This window comes from Lithobates pipiens, unplaced genomic scaffold (genome assembly GCF_037356315.1).
Source record: "Lithobates pipiens isolate NorthernLeopardFrog02 unplaced genomic scaffold, aLitPip1_a1.2 Scaffold_62, whole genome shotgun sequence".
Classification (NCBI taxonomy): Eukaryota; Metazoa; Chordata; class Amphibia; order Anura; family Ranidae; genus Lithobates; species Lithobates pipiens.
In genome coordinates this window covers 2,035,283-2,053,332 of record NW_027507884.1, presented here as the reverse complement: position 1 = coordinate 2,053,332, position 18,050 = coordinate 2,035,283, and the positions used below count along the sequence as shown (strand labels likewise).

At 46.0% G+C, this 18,050-nt stretch overlaps 1 protein-coding gene across 1 annotated transcript in view; it reads left to right on the top strand.

Annotated features, from left to right (window-relative positions):
• The window catches only part of LOC143958875 (Fc receptor-like protein 4), a 69,717-nt gene that overhangs the window by 17,827 nt on the left and 33,840 nt on the right, over positions 1–18,050 (top strand). The window lies entirely within an intron of this gene.

Sequence of the window (18,050 nt, the reverse complement as noted above, 5' to 3'; positions counted from 1 at the left end):
TGGCCAAGCATGCACTGTGACCCCGCATGCTTGGCCAATCGCAGCGCCGGCAGCGAGGAGAGCCATGATTGGCCACAGGCATCCTGCCTGTGGCCAATCATAGCTCAGGCTGTGTAGTGCACGCCCCACACTATATAAGGCCGCCTTTAAGGCGGCCTCCTGTAGTGTGTTACTTTGCATCTGAAGCAGTGGGTGTTCTGTGTACCTTCAACACAGTACACACCAATCGTTTTTGGCTGATTTCCTATCTTTCTGCTGTGTAGTGGTTGTTGTCTGTGCCCTGACTGCAGTATACACCACTATATTCACCTCACCTATATAGCTAGTGATCTAGCTTTAACCACTTAACAACTGCCCATTGCCGATTAACGGCTTCAGGGCGGTTGTTTAACTCAGAGAGGCCGTTAATTAACGGCCTCCCAGAATTCTGCTCTCGTGTGCCCCGAGGTGTGTGCACTCGAGAGCATCCGTGACCGCCGGGTCCATAGGACCCGGCGCATCACGGTAAACGGCCGCTCATAGCGGCCGTTTACCACGTGATTGCTCCGTCAAATGACGGAGTGATCACTTGGAAACAAACCGGCGTCATGTTATGACGCCTGTTCCTCCCTCCCCTTTCTGTACCGATCGGTACAGCGGAGGGGAAAGAGATCGGTGTCAGCAGCGATGTGGGCTGCATCTGCAGTGCCCACATCGCTGCTCACCGAATTTAACCCCTCAATTCCCTGCCAATACTCTGCAATACCAGTGCATACTCTGCAGTACCCTGCCATTACTCTGCAGTACCCCGCCATTACTCTGCAGTACCCCGCCATTACTCTGCAGTGCAGTACCCCGCCATTACTCTGCAGTGCAGTACCCTGCCATTACTCTGCAGTGCAGTACCCTGCCATTACTCTGTAGTACCCCGCCATTACTCTGCAGTGCAGTACCCCGCCATTACTCTGCAGTGCAGTACCCTGCCATTACTCTGCAGTGCAGTACCCCGCCATTACTCTGCAGTACCCCGCCATTACTCTGCAGTGCAGTACCCCGCCATTACTCTGCAGTGCAGTACCCCGCCATTACTCTGCAGTGCAGTACCCTGCCATTACTCTGCAGTGCAGTACCCTGCTATTACTCTGTAGTACCCCGCCAATACCCCGCCAATACTCTGTAATACCCTGCCATAAATTGCCATACCCAGCCATACTCAGAGATACCCAGCCATACTCGGTGATACCCTGAAATACCCAGCCATAGACGCCCCCCACCCCTCACCGCCCTCCGGTGCTTCTACCAACTCGCCAGTACGATCAAAGCCAGAATCTTTTTTTTATTTTTTATTTCAGGCTTCCTAGCCTAGAGGTGAGATGTGGGGTCATATTGACCCCCCAGATTTCACTGTAAAGAGGACCTGTCACCCCATATTCCTATTACAAGGGATGTTTACATTTCTTGTAATAGGAATAAAAGTGATCAAAAATATATTTTTGGGGAAAAAAATGTCAAACTAAAATAAATAAAGTAAAATGAACAATAAAAAAATAAAATAAAAATTAAAGCGCCCATGTCCCCATGTGCTCGCATGTGCCACACATGTGAGGTATCGCCGAGAATGTTAGAGCGAGAGCAATAATTCTAGTCCTAGACCTCCTCTGCAACTCAAAACATGTAACCAGTAAAAAAATATTTAAAGCGTCGCCTATGGGGATTTTTTAAGTAGCGACGTTTGGCGCCATTCCACGGGCATGTGCAATTTTGAAGAGTGACATGTTTGATATCTATTTACTCAGCATAACTTCATCTTTCACTTTATGCAAACATTGGGCTAACAAGTGGTTAATAATAGAGCTTGCAGTCAGTAGTGTTAGGAGATAGTGCGTGCTGTCTGCGTGCTCTGTACCCAGTACATACCGCTATAATATAGGGCAGGCCCCTACTTTCAAACATCCAACTTACAAACATCTCCTACTTGCAAACGCAAGGAGACAGCAGCAAGTGAGATGAAAAAAGATGGACGACAAAACAAATTATACAGGGGTGATAACCCTTCCCTATGTTTTCCAAAAAGCTTAAAGATAGTTTTTTTGACTGGAGCTACACTTTAAAATTGTACCGGTTGAAAATGACAAACAGATTCAACTTAACACAACAAACCTACACAGTCCCTGTCTTGTTTGCACCGCCTGTATACTGCTGTTCTGAGTATATAGGGCCTGGGGGCCACACGCATTTCCTTTTTTTAATATGGGTACGGGGTTCCCCTTAATATGCGTACAAGACCCAAATAGGCTGGTAATGGGCAGGGAGGGCTACCCATGCCATGTTTCTCAATGATTTTCAACCATATTGCAGGAACCAGATATAACATTAAAACCGCAAGCAGTTTTAAATGGTGTTATTTCCGTTTAATGTCATTTTGTGCAGGGACTGTTCTAAACACGGGAAACACGTGGCACTTCACAGGCATACTACAGACACCCCGCAGGCACCATATTTAAAGGAATATTTCACTTTTTTTTTTTCACTTTAATCGTCATTAAAATCAGTGCTCCCGCCAAAACGGTAGTTTTTAAAACTTTTTTTTGCAGTGACCCATGTCCCCTGAGGCAGGAGGCAGGTCGCCAAACCCTTTTTAGGACACTATCTTGCATATTAGCCGTTAAAATGAGCACTTTCCAATTCGAACGTTCGAGTCCCATAGACTTCAATGGGGTTCTAACGTTCGTACCGAACGCGGGGGTCGTTCGCAAGTTCTGGTGCGAACCGAACCGGGGGGTGTTCGGCTCATCCCTAATCAGCACTTTAGATTTTGAACGTTTGAGTCCCATAGACTTTAATAGGGTTCTAAAGTCACAGGAAGTATGCTATACACTAGCTCAGTCGAATCTTCTTTATACATTCGACAGACACCATAAGCCTTCAAAGACAGATTCGACCGTAATTCATGTGGATTTTCGAACGAATGCAATTTTTGAACGAAATAAATAAAAACGAATTTCGGGAGTAACTAAATAAATTAATTTTTCGGACAAAAACGAAATTCCGAAACGAAATATTTTACTCTGCACATGTCTAGTAAATTAGCCAAATATTTTTACAGAAGGGAAAACTTTAGAAGACTATTCTAGTAGCTACCAACCCCTCCTCCATCCTCTTTTCTGGATCAATCTTCTATTCAAAAGTCCCTATCCTTGTCATATCCATCTAAATACCAAGAAAGAAAGGACTTCCTCTGTAGCAGAGATACATTGGCTAAACAGGAAATTAGAATTCCTGGCACCTTATCAACAATTATGCGCCTGATAACGATATCTTCCTTTCTAGCAAACCTAACTTGGTGTTTCTAGAGAAGTTTTCCTGTTTATTGAAAGCGTTATTTAAGGTTTTTCCACAATATCTGCCACTCTCCAACTCATGCCAAAGTAGTCTTTCCAAGTAGGCCATTTAAATATGTTTACTAATCCAACTGCTTTCCCAGTGGCAAGAGATCCATAAAAAGAAATCTGTATTTTATACCCGTGTCTAATGACAAATATATAGTATATGTAAATAAAGTTTACATTGTGCTTCTCAATAGGTCCATATTGGACCTCAACAACATTTTGTTGTGAAGATATTTAGGACAGCAAGTAACAGAATCTGAAGGGGCAGGAGCATTTGACTCAAGAATACCTGACGCCAATAAACTTGTTTTGGAAAATGTTACTGCTTAGAGCAGTTATCATTAAATGGTGGACCGCGGTCAGGATACGGACTGAGTCACCGTCCAGTCCGAAACGCTGGAGCTGTAAGAGTTAGCTCTTCCTATTAACAAGTTGGTGATTGGTTGCCCTGCATTCTAGCAGCCAATCACCTGCTGGCTAATTTAGTACACTTGGAAGTACACTGTATGTAGCGCACTACTCCCTTGGGAGCTGCAAAGTGAGTTCATTACATTTGTGTTCCGTTCCTTCCATGCAAAGATCCACAAGCAGCAGACAGTCTTTATCTTTGAAAAGGCTTTATTTCTTGAGCTTGAATGGACGTTACATTAAAGTAGAGGATACGAGTTGCCTCTAATAATCTGGTTCCTGATTCTGTACTTTCCTTTGATGAACCGACCAGCATTACTCTGAATAATGCTGTGGGTTATGGATGTTAAAAGTCCCAGGCCTCACCGCCTACCCTGACTCCTGCAATCCGCCCAGTATCAGTTCTGGAAAGTGTCCCTCACTAGGTCCTTGGACACAAGCGAATTTGATGGATAAGCACCGCTGGGTTGCGCTCCCTTTGCTCTCTCCCATCGACAGTCCATGATTGCCACAGAAGGTCGATCCCAGTTTCCTCCATCCGTTTTTCACCTACTTCCTCCTCCTCATGGTCCGGTACATCCCAGGCTGGGACGCCCGGTTTTCACCTCCAGATTACATAGTGACTGTGTGGGTTCTCCAGCACTGAGGTCTCTGAACCATGAGGCCTTCAAACTCGCTCCTGCTATCCAGCATTGGGGTCTCTGAAGCCTCAGGCCTTCAAGCCTGCTCCACGCTCTCTACCTCTCTCCTGCTTGTCCTCCTCTCGAAACTCTCAGGAAGCATGTGACCCCCCAGCTTATATGTAACTCCTGCCTCTGCCAACACAAATTAATGATTGGTCCAGAGCTCTCCATACAAGCTGCCTACCACTCCAGTCCCAAGTCCTGCCTCCCTTCCAGAATATTTCCACTGAAAGGTAAAGGGGGTCTCTCTGAGCCAAGGTGTAGGTGGCCACACCCCCCCCCCCCCTCTATTCTATCACTCCCACCTCCCAAAATAAACAACCAGGCCTAAAAAGTGTAAAGCCCTGGTCAAATTTACCTATCACTACCTATAAAACCCTATCTAGCACCCACCTAAATGGGGTGGGCGCTACATGTAGATGTTAGGGGATGATCTGAAATGATGGGGAAGCTCTGCTGATTTCTATCATCCAATCATATGCAAGAATATCCCCCTCAGATCTACAGCAACTGTACTTCCAAGTAGTGCACAGTGGATTTGCCTTTAGTAAATAAACCCCTTAGTGTTCTGCATTTAATACATGGTGAGATGTTGTATGCGTTGTGGCAATACCAAAAATGACAGGGGTCAGAGGACATAGCTGTGAAGGGGGAAGGGTAATTTAAAAGGGGGCAAAGGATATGGGTGGGGGAAGGTAATGTAAAGGGGTAGAGGTCATGGCTGTGGGGGAGGATTTGAATGGGGAGAATAGGAGGTGACTGTGGGGGGGGGGGGGGGTTGTGAAGTTGTGAAGGGAGATTAGAAGAGATAGCTGTTGGGGTTGTGAAGAGTGATATAGGAAATGGCAATGGGGGCAATGGTGTAAAGAGGGATAGAGGACATAGCTGTGGAGGGGGGGTGTAAAGGGGGGTAGAGAACATGACTGGGAGGATGTAAAGGGAGATAGGGGACATAGCTTTGGGGGGGTTGTAAAGGGGGGGTAGAGAACATGGCTGTGGAGGGATGTAAAGTGGGATAGAAAATATAGTTTTGGGGGGTTGTAAAGGGGGGTAGAGGACATAGTTGTGAGATGCGTTGTAAACGGGGGTAGAGAATATGACTGGGAGGATGTAAAGGGGGATAGAGGACATAGCTGTGGGGTGGGTTGTAAAGGGGGGGTAGAGAACATGGCTGTGGGGGGGTGTAAAGTGGGATAGAGAACATAGCTTTGGGGGGGTTGTAAAGGGGGGTAGAGAACATGACTGGGGGGATGTAAAGGGGGATAGAGGACATAGCTGTGGGTTGGGTTGTAAAGGGGGGTAGAGAACATGACTGGGAGGATGTAAAGAGGGATAGAGTACATAGCTTTGGGGGGGTTGTAAAGGGGGGTAGAGAACATGGCTGCTGGGATGTAAAGGGGGATAGATGACATAGCTGTGGGGGGGGGTTGTAAAGGGTTGTAGAGTACATGGCTGCGGGGATGTAAAGGGGGATATAGGACATAACTGTGGTGGGGGGTGTGAAGGGGTAGAGGAAATGCCTGTGGGGGTGTTGAGGGGGATGTAAAGGGGGGTGGAGGACATGTCTGTGGTGGGGGGTGTGTGAATGAAGGGGGGTAGATGACATGGCTGTATGGGTGGGGTGTAAAGGGGGGCAGAGAATATGGCTGTGAATGTAGGGGGGGGTGTGATGTGAAGGGGGGTTCAGAACACTCTGGGCTTCGGCAAAATGGCAGGAACAATGCTGGAGGCACAGAATATTTTTGGTAGCATAATGCAGGTGTCCCAATACATTTGACAATATAGTGTATGTGGACATCTGTCTGGTTATCTATCTTACTGAAAGATTAACTGTATTGTAATCTAAAGGGAAGCCAAGTGCCTGGTGGTGGCTGTCCAATACTCTTTAAACACTGTTGGTGATATATTGGGATTATCTTTACTGGCCTATAGAAACTGGAAGAATTGGCTTGGGAGGAGGAAGGTTGCCATTTACTCCATGGGCTGGTACCAATAAGTCATATTGAGCTGCTGGGATCTACAATTATCAACCTCAAATATCCACCTGCTCGCCATTCAGACCGGCAATCGCAGTATTTGGCAAAGAAAACTCTTCCAGCAACGACCTCCTTCGTGGCTCTGATATGCCATGTGACCGGGTGGAAAGAGTCGCAAAGGAAGCTGAGGGTAGAAGCTGTCAAGAGGTGTCACAATAAACCATGTATATAAGAAACACCAACCCTTCACCGTGACCACCAATCAGTGCAATACCATAGCAAACTTTGGTGGTGCGGCTTCTTGAATAGGTTGCTCATGAATGCCCCCTTATGGGCTCTGGCATCTGTTTGAAAGTCTATTTATGTAATAAATTATGGACACACATAGTTTCTTTAGTATGTGTTCTATATGTACTCAAGGTAGTAGTTACTACTACGGTATAACCGTGGCTCAGCCACCTATTTCTTACTACCCCCCCCAGTCGTCCATGCTAATGAGCCCTAAAAACCTTGTGGGCTTGCAGGTTTCTTTGCACTCTGCAGTGTTATCAGCTTTGCCCCGGTTACCTCTGGTGAACTACAAAACACCCCCACTATGTTACCAGCAATAGGATGGGGTAAGATAAGTTGTAATCCTCCCCCAGTTCACTGTCTAATTCCGCTTACACAAGCTCGGACTTTCTGACAGGAAATGTTCGATGTGAGCTTGTTGTCGGAAAGTCCGACCATGTGTACGCTGCATCGAACATTTGCTGTCAGAATTTCTGCACACAAATGTCCGAGAGCAGGTTCTCAAATTTTCCAACAACTAAACTTGTTGTTGGAAAGTCAGATCGCATGTACACAAGTCCGTCGCACAAAAATTCACGCATGCTCTGAATCAAGCAGAAGGAGCCGCACTGACTATTGAACTTCCTTTTTCTCGGCTCGTCGTACGTCTTGTAGGCGTTCTTGACGTTCTGAATTTTTGCCCAACATTTGTGTGACCGCGTGTATGCAAGACACGTTTGAGCCAACATCCTTCGGAAAAAAAAACACGGTTTTGTTGTCGGAAAATCCGATCGTGTGTAGGGGGCATTAGGGTGGCAACACTACCCCTCCAAAGATACAGAACAAGGAGGTAGAGTTGTCAGCCTAGGACAGTGGGTGGGTTTCTAGCAGGAACCCCTACTGAAAAGAAAGTGAAAAATCAGCCACTTCTAAGGACTGGTAAGCTGCAATATATTACATGCGTGTTCTTGGGTTTAGAATTTAATCCATCCCTAATTCCAAGTTACTTATCTACAGTTTGGACACTGGGGGGGGAACAGGAAACACAAAGTTCAGGAGAGGTCAGGAAGAACGCCCCTCACAATTGTTGGCCATTGGGAGGAATGCCCTTTACATTGGTGGTCAGTGGGAAGAATTATCCTTACATTGAGGGTCAGAGTGAAGAACGTCCCTTAAATTGGTGGCCAGTAGGAAAAATGGTCCCTACATTAGTGGTAAGTGGGAGGAATGCCCCTTACATTGGTGATCAGTGGGACGAATGTCCCTTATATTGGTGGTCTGTGAAAAGAATGCTCTTTACATTGGTGATTAGTGGGAAGAATGTTCCTTACGTTGAGGGTCAATGGGAATAATGTCCCTTAAATTGGTGGTCAGTAGGAAAAATGGTCCTTACATTGGTGGTCAGTGGGAAGAATGCTCCTTACGTTCCTTACATTGAGGGTCAGAGGGAAGAATGTCCCTTAAATTGGTGGTTAGTAGGAAAAATGGTCCCTACATTGGTGATAAGTGGAAGGAATGCCCCTTACATTGGTGGTAAGTGGGATGAATGTTCCTTACGTTGAGGGCCAGAGGAAAGAATACCCCTTAAATTGGTAGTCAGTGGAAAAAATGCCCCTTACATTGGTCCTATCAATAAAAGCCTATGTGGCTAAAGCAGCTGGTCAGGAGAACGGAACTAAGGAGCGCAGCTTGAAAACAACAGAAAACATTACAGACAACAAATACAGTGCCTTGAAAAAGTATTTGTACCTGTTTTCCACATTTTGTCATGTTACAACCAAAAAAAGTAAATTTATTTTATTGGGATTTTATGTGATAGACCAGTGATGGTGAACCTTGGCACCCCAGATGTTTTGGAACTCCATTTCCCATGAGGCTTATGCACTCTGCAGTGTAGTTGAGCATCATGGGAAATGTAGTTCCAAAACATCTGGGGTGCCAAGGTTCGCCATCACTGTGATAGACCAACACAAAGTGGCACATAATTGTGAAGTGGAAGGAAAATTATAAATGTTTTTTGAATTTTTTTACAAATAAATATGTGAAAAGTGTGGGGGGTAAATTTGTATGGCGCCCCCTGGAGTCAATACTTTGTAGAACCGCCTTTCTCTGCAATTACAGCTGCAAGTCTTTTTGGGGATGTCTCTACCAGCTTTGCACATCTAGAGAGGCACATTTTTGCCCATTCTTCTTTGCAAAATATCTCAAGCTCTGTCAGATTGGATGGAAAGTGTCTGAACAGCAATTTTCAAGTCTTGCCACAGATTCTCAATAGGATTTAGGTCTGGACTTTGACTGGGCCATTCTAACACATGAATATGCTTTGAGCTAAACCATTCCATTGTAGCTCTGGCTGTATGTTTAAGGCCGTAGTCCTGCTGGAAGGTGAACCTTCCGCCCCGGTCTCAAGTCTTTCTTCTAAGATTGCCCTGTATTTGGCTCCATCCATCTTCCCATCAACTCTGACCAGCTTCCCTGTTCCTGCTGAAGAAAAGCATCCCCACAACATGATGCTGCCACCGCCATGTTTCACAGTGGGGATGGTGTGTTCAGGGCGATGTGCAGTGTTAGCTTTACACCACACATAGCGTTTTGCTTTTAAGACAAAAAGTAAAATTTTGGTCACGCCATAATTTTTGACCAGAGCACCTTCTTCCACATGTTTGCTGTGTCCCCCACATGGCTTCTCGCAAACTGCAAACAGGACTTCTTATGGTTTTCTTTCAACAATGTCTTTCTTCTTGCCACTCTTCCATAAAGGCCAGATTTATGGAGAGCACGACTAATATGTGACCATACTCTTTCCATTTTTGGATGATGAATTGAACAGAGCTCCGTGAGATGTGTCCGTGGTGGACATGTGTCCGCTGATGTCCGACGTTCCATAGAGGAGACTGCAAGGTCTGATCCCGTCCGTCTGCAAAAATGACAGGCAGACCTGATCGGAAAGCCTGTGTGAAAGGACCCTAATGCCGTGTACACACGACCGAATTGTCCAGCGGACTTAGTCCGCCGGACTGCATTACCCCGGATGGTGTGTGGGCTCCAGCGCACTTTTTCATCGTAAAGTCCGGCGGACTTAGAAAGTAGTTTTGACTCAAAATTTGTCTGCCGGACTTGGCTTTCAGCGGACAATCCGTTTGTCAGTGTGCTAGTCCGGCGGACTAAGAATGACACATGCTCAGAAGCAAGCACGAGAAGGAAGCTATTGGCTACTGGCTATTGAACTTCCTTTTTCTAGTCCCGTCCTACGTGCTGTACGTCATCGCATTAGAAATTGCCAGACTTTCGGAGTGTCCATGTGTGGCCAAGTCCGTTCGTTAGAAAGTCTGGCAGATTGTTTGCCGGATTGTTTGTCGGACAATTTAGTCGTGTGTACGCGGCATTAGGTTCTCTAATTCCGCGTACTCACGACCAGACTTTTTGACAGCAAAGGTCCGATGGAACGAGTCCTTCGGACAATTCGATCGTGTGTGGGCTCCATCGGACCTTTGCTTGCTGTTAGAAACAGAACATGTTTTAAATTTTTCCACCGGACCGAGAAATCAGTTCGTGTGTATGCTAGTCTGATGGACAAAAACTGATGCTAGGGCAGCTATTGGCTATGAACTTCCTGATTCTAGTCTGGTTGTATGTCATCACATTTGAATCCGTCAGACTTTTGTGTGATTCATAGTCATAGTTAGTTAGGTTGAATAAAGACACCAGTCCATCCAGTTCAACCTGAGTGAGTGTCTACAATTGTCCCTATCCCTGTACATTGCACACTCACATCTGTCCCTACCCTCAAGGAGCCCACAATCCAAGGTCCCCATTCATATACTAGGGGCCAATTTTTGACAGAAGCCAATTAACCTACCTGCATGTCTTTGGATTGTGGGGGGAAACTGAAGTACCCGGAGGAAACTCATGCAGGCACAGAGAGAACATGCAAACTCCAGGCAGGTGGTGTCGTAGTTGGGATTCGAACCAGCAACCCTTCTTACTGCTAGGTGAGAGTGCTAACTACTACACCACTGTGCTGATTGTGTGTGGCCAAGTCCGTTCATTCGGAAACTTAGTCGGAACTCCGCCGAAAGTCCGTCGGAAAGACCGTCGGACCTAGTCCCTCGAAAAGTCTGGTCGTGTATACGAGGCATAACAAACCTCTGAGGGCTTCACAGAACAGCTGTATTTATACTGAAATTAAATTACACACAAGTGGACTTTATGTATTAATCAGGTGACTTCTGAAGGCGATTGGTTCCACTAGATTTTAGTTAGGGGTATCAGAGTGAAGGGGGCTCAATACAAATACATGCCACACTTTTCAGATATTTATTTGTAAAAAAAAAAAAAATTAAGACCATTTATGATTTCCCTTCCATTTCACAATGATGTGCCACTTTGTGTTGGTCTATCACATAAAATCCCAATAAAATACATTTACATTTTTGGTTGTAACATGACATAATGTGGATAATTTCAAGGGGTATGAATACTTTTGCAAGGCACTGTATAGCTAGGGAATGACTAGGCTGGGGGTTAGGTGGGTATTTTGCTTCCAAGACAGTAAAAAGCTGCATGTTGGGCTGGTGATCCTCTCCCATTCAGACATCACTCTGGAACCTGCAGTCAGGGGCAGCCTCATGGGTGGTGTATTGCTTTCTGCTCCCCGTTCAGACCCCATCAAAGGGCCATTTGGTTGTGTTGGCCTCCCTGGTCAAATGTTTCCAGGTCTCTATTGATTATATCTGCTTAAAAATATTTTACTGCAATGTCGTCTTGATAAATGACGACATTCAGATTACATAGTGACTGTGTGGGTTCTCCAGCACTGAGGTCTCTGAACCATGAGGCCTTCAAACTCGCTCCTGCTATCCAGCATTGGGGTCTCTGAAGCCCCAGGCCTTCAAGCCTGCTCCACGCTCTCTACCTCTCTCCTGCTTGTCCTCCTCTCGAAACTCTCAGGAAGCATGTGACCCCCCAGCTTATATGTAACTCCTGCCTCTGCCAACACAAATTAATGATTGGTCCAGAGCTCTCCATACAAGCTGCCTACCACTCCAGTCCCAAGTCCTGCCTCCCTTCCAGAATATTTCCACTGAAAGGTAAAGGGGGTCTCTCTGAGCCAAGGTGTAGGTGGCCACACCCCCCCCCCCCCTCTATTCTATCACTCCCACCTCCCAAAATAAACAACCAGGCCTAAAAAGTGTAAAGCCCTGGTCAAATTTACCTATCACTACCTATAAAACCCTATCTAGCACCCACCTAAATGGGGTGGGCGCTACATGTAGATGTTAGGGGATGATCTGAAATGATGGGGAAGCTCTGCTGATTTCTATCATCCAATCATATGCAAGAATATCCCCCTCAGATCTACAGCAACTGTACTTCCAAGTAGTGCACAGTGGATTTGCCTTTAGTAAATAAACCCCTTAGTGTTCTGCATTTAATACATGGTGAGATGTTGTATGCGTTGTGGCAATACCAAAAATGACAGGGGTCAGAGGACATAGCTGTGAAGGGGGAAGGGTAATTTAAAAGGGGGCAAAGGATATGGGTGGGGGAAGGTAATGTAAAGGGGTAGAGGTCATGGCTGTGGGGGAGGATTTGAATGGGGAGAATAGGAGGTGACTGTGGGGGGGGGGGGGGGGTTGTGAAGTTGTGAAGGGAGATTAGAAGAGATAGCTGTTGGGGTTGTGAAGAGTGATATAGGAAATGGCAATGGGGGCAATGGTGTAAAGAGGGATAGAGGACATAGCTGTGGAGGGGGGGTGTAAAGGGGGGTAGAGAACATGACTGGGAGGATGCAAAGGGAGATAGGGGACATAGCTTTGGGGGGGTTGTAAAGGGGGGGTAGAGAACATGGCTGTGGAGGGATGTAAAGTGGGATAGAAAATATAGTTTTGGGGGGTTGTAAAGGGGGGTAGAGGACATAGTTGTGAGATGCGTTGTAAACGGGGGTAGAGAATATGACTGGGAGGATGTAAAGGGGGATAGAGGACATAGCTGTGGGGTGGGTTGTAAAGGGGGGGTAGAGAACATGGCTGTGGGGGGGTGTAAAGTGGGATAGAGAACATAGCTTTGGGGGGGTTGTAAAGGGGGGTAGAGAACATGACTGGGGGGATGTAAAGGGGGATAGAGGACATAGCTGTGGGTTGGGTTGTAAAGGGGGGTAGAGAACATGACTGGGAGGATGTAAAGAGGGATAGAGTACATAGCTTTGGGGGGGTTGTAAAGGGGGGTAGAGAACATGGCTGCTGGGATGTAAAGGGGGATAGATGACATAGCTGTGGGGGGGGGTTGTAAAGGGTTGTAGAGTACATGGCTGCGGGGATGTAAAGGGGGATATAGGACATAACTGTGGTGGGGGGTGTGAAGGGGTAGAGGAAATGCCTGTGGGGGTGTTGAGGGGGATGTAAAGGGGGGTGGAGGACATGTCTGTGGTGGGGGGTGTGTGAATGAAGGGGGGTAGATGACATGGCTGTATGGGTGGGGTGTAAAGGGGGGCAGAGAATATGGCTGTGAATGTAGGGGGGGGTGTGATGTGAAGGGGGGTTCAGAACACTCTGGGCTTCGGCAAAATGGCAGGAACAATGCTGGAGGCACAGAATATTTTTGGTAGCATAATGCAGGTGTCCCAATACATTTGACAATATAGTGTATGTGGACATCTGTCTGGTTATCTATCTTACTGAAAGATTAACTGTATTGTAATCTAAAGGGAAGCCAAGTGCCTGGTGGTGGCTGTCCAATACTCTTTAAACACTGTTGGTGATATATTGGGATTATCTTTACTGGCCTATAGAAACTGGAAGAATTGGCTTGGGAGGAGGAAGGTTGCCATTTACTCCATGGGCTGGTACCAATAAGTCATATTGAGCTGCTGGGATCTACAATTATCAACCTCAAATATCCACCTGCTCGCCATTCAGACCGGCAATCGCAGTATTTGGCAAAGAAAACTCTTCCAGCAACGACCTCCTTCGTGGCTCTGATATGCCATGTGACCGGGTGGAAAGAGTCGCAAAGGAAGCTGAGGGTAGAAGCTGTCAAGAGGTGTCACAATAAACCATGTATATAAGAAACACCAACCCTTCACCGTGACCACCAATCAGTGCAATACCATAGCAAACTTTGGTGGTGCGGCTTCTTGAATAGGTTGCTCATGAATGCCCCCTTATGGGCTCTGGCATCTGTTTGAAAGTCTATTTATGTAATAAATTATGGACACACATAGTTTCTTTAGTATGTGTTCTATATGTACTCAAGGTAGTAGTTACTACTACGGTATAACCGTGGCTCAGCCACCTATTTCTTACTACCCCCCCCAGTCGTCCATGCTAATGAGCCCTAAAAACCTTGTGGGCTTGCAGGTTTCTTTGCACTCTGCAGTGTTATCAGCTTTGCCCCGGTTACCTCTGGTGAACTACAAAACACCCCCACTATGTTACCAGCAATAGGATGGGGTAAGATAAGTTGTAATCCTCCCCCAGTTCACTGTCTAATTCCGCTTACACAAGCTCGGACTTTCCGACAGGAAATGTTCGATGTGAGCTTGTTGTCGGAAAGTCCGACCATGTGTACGCTGCATCGAACATTTGCTGTCAGAATTTCTGCACACAAATGTCCGAGAGCAGGTTCTCAAATTTTCCAACAACTAAACTTGTTGTTGGAAAGTCAGATCGCATGTACACAAGTCCGTCGCACAAAAATTCACGCATGCTCTGAATCAAGCAGAAGGAGCCGCACTGACTATTGAACTTCCTTTTTCTCGGCTCGTCGTACGTCTTGTAGGCGTTCTTGACGTTCTGAATTTTTGCCCAACATTTGTGTGACCGCGTGTATGCAAGACACGTTTGAGCCAACATCCTTCGGAAAAAAAAACACGGTTTTGTTGTCGGAAAATCCGATCGTGTGTAGGGGGCATTAGGGTGGCAACACTACCCCTCCAAAGATACAGAACAAGGAGGTAGAGTTGTCAGCCTAGGACAGTGGGTGGGTTTCTAGCAGGAACCCCTACTGAAAAGAAAGTGAAAAATCAGCCACTTCTAAGGACTGGTAAGCTGCAATATATTACATGCGTGTTCTTGGGTTTAGAATTTAATCCATCCCTAATTCCAAGTTACTTATCTACAGTTTGGACACTGGGGGGGGAACAGGAAACACAAAGTTCAGGAGAGGTCAGGAAGAACGCCCCTCACAATTGTTGGCCATTGGGAGGAATGCCCTTTACATTGGTGGTCAGTGGGAAGAATTATCCTTACATTGAGGGTCAGAGTGAAGAACGTCCCTTAAATTGGTGGCCAGTAGGAAAAATGGTCCCTACATTAGTGGTAAGTGGGAGGAATGCCCCTTACATTGGTGATCAGTGGGACGAATGTCCCTTATATTGGTGGTCTGTGAAAAGAATGCTCTTTACATTGGTGATTAGTGGGAAGAATGTTCCTTACGTTGAGGGTCAATGGGAATAATGTCCCTTAAATTGGTGGTCAGTAGGAAAAATGGTCCTTACATTGGTGGTCAGTGGGAAGAATGCTCCTTACGTTCCTTACATTGAGGGTCAGAGGGAAGAATGTCCCTTAAATTGGTGGTTAGTAGGAAAAATGGTCCCTACATTGGTGATAAGTGGAAGGAATGCCCCTTACATTGGTGGTAAGTGGGATGAATGTTCCTTACGTTGAGGGCCAGAGGAAAGAATACCCCTTAAATTGGTAGTCAGTGGAAAAAATGCCCCTTACATTGGTCCTATCAATAAAAGCCTATGTGGCTAAAGCAGCTGGTCAGGAGAACGGAACTAAGGAGCGCAGCTTGAAAACAACAGAAAACATTACAGACAACAAATACAGTGCCTTGAAAAAGTATTTGTACCTGTTTTCCACATTTTGTCATGTTACAACCAAAAAAAGTAAATTTATTTTATTGGGATTTTATGTGATAGACCAGTGATGGTGAACCTTGGCACCTCAGATGTTTTGGAACTCCATTTCCCATGAGGCTTATGCACTCTGCAGTGTAGTTGAGCATCATGGGAAATGTAGTTCCAAAACATCTGGGGTGCCAAGGTTCGCCATCACTGTGATAGACCAACACAAAGTGGCACATAATTGTGAAGTGGAAGGAAAATTATAAATGTTTTTTGAATTTTTTTACAAATAAATATGTGAAAAGTGTGGGGGGTAAATTTGTATGGCGCCCCCTGGAGTCAATACTTTGTAGAACCGCCTTTCTCTGCAATTACAGCTGCAAGTCTTTTTGGGGATGTCTCTACCAGCTTTGCACATCTAGAGAGGCACATTTTTGCCCATTCTTCTTTGCAAAATATCTCAAGCTCTGTCAGATTGGATGGAAAGTGTCTGAACAGCAATTTTCAAGTCTTGCCACAGATTCTCAATAGGATTTAGGTCTGGACTTTGACTGGGCCATTCTAACACATGAATATGCTTTGAGCTAAACCATTCCATTGTAGCTCTGGCTGTATGTTTAAGGCCGTAGTCCTGCTGGAAGGTGAACCTTCCGCCCCGGTCTCAAGTCTTTCTTCTAAGATTGCCCTGTATTTGGCTCCATCCATCTTCCCATCAACTCTGACCAGCTTCCCTGTTCCTGCTGAAGAAAAGCATCCCCACAACATGATGCTGCCACCGCCATGTTTCACAGTGGGGATGGTGTGTTCAGGGCGATGTGCAGTGTTAGCTTTACACCACACATAGCGTTTTGCTTTTAAGACAAAAAGTAAAATTTTGGTCACGCCATAATTTTTGACCAGAGCACCTTCTTCCACATGTTTGCTGTGTCCCCCACATGGCTTCTCGCAAACTGCAAACAGGACTTCTTATGGTTTTCTTTCAACAATGTCTTTCTTCTTGCCACTCTTCCATAAAGGCCAGATTTATGGAGAGCACGACTAATATGTGACCATACTCTTTCCATTTTTGGATGATGAATTGAACAGAGCTCCGTGAGATGTGTCCGTGGTGGACATGTGTCCGCTGATGTCCGACGTTCCATAGAGGAGACTGCAAGGTCTGATCCCGTCCGTCTGCAAAAATGACAGGCAGACCTGATCGGAAAGCCTGTGTGAAAGGACCCTAATGCCGTGTACACACGACCGAATTGTCCAGCGGACTTAGTCCGCCGGACTGCATTACCCCGGATGGTGTGTGGGCTCCAGCGCACTTTTTCATCGTAAAGTCCGGCGGACTTAGAAAGTAGTTTTGACTCAAAATTTGTCTGCCGGACTTGGCTTTCAGCGGACAATCCGTTTGTCAGTGTGCTAGTCCGGCGGACTAAGAATGACACATGCTCAGAAGCAAGCACGAGAAGGAAGCTATTGGCTACTGGCTATTGAACTTCCTTTTTCTAGTCCCGTCCTACGTGCTGTACGTCATCGCATTAGAAATTGCCAGACTTTCGGAGTGTCCATGTGTGGCCAAGTCCGTTCGTTAGAAAGTCTGGCAGATTGTTTGCCGGATTGTTTGTCGGACAATTTAGTCGTGTGTACGCGGCATTAGGTTCTCTAATTCCGCGTACTCACGACCAGACTTTTTGACAGCAAAGGTCCGATGGAACGAGTCCTTCGGACAATTCGATCGTGTGTGGGCTCCATCGGACCTTTGCTTGCTGTTAGAAACAGAACATGTTTTAAATTTTTCCACCGGACCGAGAAATCAGTTCGTGTGTATGCTAGTCTGATGGACAAAAACTGATGCTAGGGCAGCTATTGGCTATGAACTTCCTGATTCTAGTCTGGTTGTATGTCATCACATTTGAATCCGTCAGACTTTTGTGTGATTCATAGTCATAGTTAGTTAGGTTGAATAAAGACACCAGTCCATCCAGTTCAACCTGAGTGAGTGTCTACAATTGTCCCTATCCCTGTACATTGCACACTCACATCTGTCCCTACCCTCAAGGAGCCCACAATCCAAGGTCCCCATTCATATACTAGGGGCCAATTTTTGACAGAAGCCAATTAACCTACCTGCATGTCTTTGGATTGTGGGGGGAAACTGAAGTACCCGGAGGAAACTCATGCAGGCACAGAGAGAACATGCAAACTCCAGGCAGGTGGTGTCGTAGTTGGGATTCGAACCAGCAACCCTTCTTACTGCTAGGTGAGAGTGCTAACTACTACACCACTGTGCTGATTGTGTGTGGCCAAGTCCGTTCATTCGGAAACTTAGTCGGAACTCCGCCGAAAGTCCGTCGGAAAGACCGTCGGACCTAGTCCCTCGAAAAGTCTGGTCGTGTATACGAGGCATAACAAACCTCTGAGGGCTTCACAGAACAGCTGTATTTATACTGAAATTAAATTACACACAAGTGGACTTTATGTATTAATCAGGTGACTTCTGAAGGCGATT